Consider the following 2,548-nt stretch of genomic DNA (forward strand, 5'->3'; position numbering starts at 1 on the left):
CCTATATATACCTACGTACCCCCAAACTACCAGATACGGAGCCAAAAACCTAATTCCACCGCCGCAACCTTCTGTACCCGTGAGATCCCATCTTGGGGCCTTTTCGGAGCTCCGCCGGAGGGGGCCTTGATAACGGAGGGCTTCTACATCAACACCATAGCCTCTCCGATGATGTGTGAGTAGTTTACCTCAGACCTTCGGGTCCATAGTTATTAGCTAGATGGCTTCTTCTCTCTCTTTGGATCTCAATACAAAGTTCTCCACGATTCTCGTGGAGATCTATTCGATGTAATCTTCCTTTGCGGTGTGTTTGTTGAGACCGATGAATTGTGGGTTTATGATCAAGTTTATCTATGAACAATATTTGAATCTTCTCTGAATTCTTTTATGTATGATTGGTTATCTTTGCACGTCTCTTTGAATTATCAGTTTGGTTTGGTCTACTAGATTGATCTTCTTGCAATGGGAGAAGTGCTTAGCTTTGGGTTCAATCTTGCGGTGTCCTTTCCCAGTGACAGTAGGGGCAGCAAGGCACGTATTGTATTGTTGCCATCGAGGATAACAAGATGGGGTTTATATCATATTGCATGAGTTTATCCCTCTTCATCATGTCATCTTACTTAAAGTGTTACTCTGTTCTTTTGAACTTAATACTCTAGATGCATGCTGGATAGCGGTCGATGTGTGGAGTAATAGTAGTAGATGCAGGCAGGAGTCGGTCTACTTGTCGCGGACGTGATGCCTATATACATGATCATACCTAGATATTCTCATAACTATGCTCAATTCTGTCAATTTCTCAACAATAATTTGTTTACCCACCGTAATACTTATGCTCTCGAGAGAAGCCACTAGTGAAACCTATGGCCCCCGGGTCTATTTTCCATCATATTTAAACTCCCGTCAACAAGCTATTTCTGGCGCCGTTTTTATTTTGCTTTCTTTACTTTGCATCTTTATCATAAAAATACCAAAAATATTATCTTATCATATCTATCAGATCTCACTTTCGTAAGTGACCGTGAAGGGATTGACAACCCCTTAATTGCGTTGGTTGCGAGGATTTTATTTGTTTGTGTAGGTGCGACGGACTCGTGCGTGGCCTCCTACTGGATTGATACCTTGGTTCTCAAAAACTGAGGGAAATACTTACGCTGCTTTACTGCATCATCCTTTCCTCTTCAAGGGAAAACCAAGGTAGTGCTCAAGAGGTAGCAATCATTCCCTGCGTGTTCAACTACTCTATGCGTGTGGTTGCTCGCAGTTGAGGCGGCCGCGGTGCACTGTGCTCGCGTCCCGCTGCACGCGCTCTGCTCTCGCGTCCTTACGGGCGCTCTTCCCTCCTCCCTCCATGCACGCTTCCAGTGTTTGGGGCTGGCGCATGATCACGCACGTTCGTGTGCATGCGGTGGCGCCGGGCGCGATGCGATGATGAAGTTACCCGCTGCAAAAACTGCCATTTGGACACGCCGAGAATCCAGGCCGCCCGGCCCCCATTTATTCCTATGGCCATTTACCTTCATCTCTCGCGCCACACGACACAATAAGCACACCCACAACGACACATACATAGAGGACATCGAGCGATTCCAATGGCGCTCCCGTGGCTCCGATGGTGCTCCCAGCGGCCAGCGACGACAACGGCGGGCAGTTCACCACGCATCACGTAGTGGACACCCATGTTAGGGGGAAGGCCCTCTTAGTGGTGTACACGAACGAGCCAGTCTCGACGGAGAGCTCCATCCAAACTATGGAGCAGTGGCTTGTCGAGGACAAGTACCAAGTGGCCGGCTTCGACCTCGAGTACACCATCGGTCGTGTCGGGCATGATCAAAAGGTTGCCGTTGCCCAGTTGTCCGTGCGACATGACGTCCTCGTCTACCATACCACCTGGCCACAAGGCCTTGCGAGCATTTCTCTATGTTTATCAACAGTTCCAACTACAGTTTCGTTACGGTGGACACCACCATAGATCTAAAACCGCTCAAGGTTTCAAGCTTGAAATGACAGAATCTTGTCAACATCCAGGACCACTAGAAGGTCTGGGGCAGCGACAACAACAAAAAGAACTCCCTGGTTGACCTCGCCTCGGCCATCATTGACCCCTACTACATGAAGATGAAGGATGAGAGCAAGAAGGACAAGGAGGCCTGGCACAGTGTCTGGCATGAGAGATTGGATGAACAACACGTCAAGTACGCGGCCAAGGACGCATACACAAGCTACGAGAAGTACATGCGGATCGCTCACATGAGGGAGTGTCTTCTTCCTGCTCCAGACGAGGGATCGAGCCATAGAGCAGTGGAGGGAGCGTCACAAGAAGTAGATGACTAGACGATCGTTTCTCCTAGTTTAGAATGCATGTAATTGTTTATTGAGGTGTTTGCGAATGATCTATATAGTCACTTATGTAATTGGATGTTTGTTTCAGTTTATATATATGTTATTCTTCTGTAGACACAGCAAATCACACGGCTTATTAGCAGCAATCGTCTGTGTTATTATTGGGCTTCGCACACATTTCTGATTACGGACCTGTTTGCCGCGT

The sequence above is a fragment of the Aegilops tauschii genome, chromosome 3, assembly GCF_002575655.3.
Source record: "Aegilops tauschii subsp. strangulata cultivar AL8/78 chromosome 3, Aet v6.0, whole genome shotgun sequence".
Lineage (NCBI taxonomy): Eukaryota > Viridiplantae > Streptophyta > Magnoliopsida > Poales > Poaceae > Aegilops > Aegilops tauschii.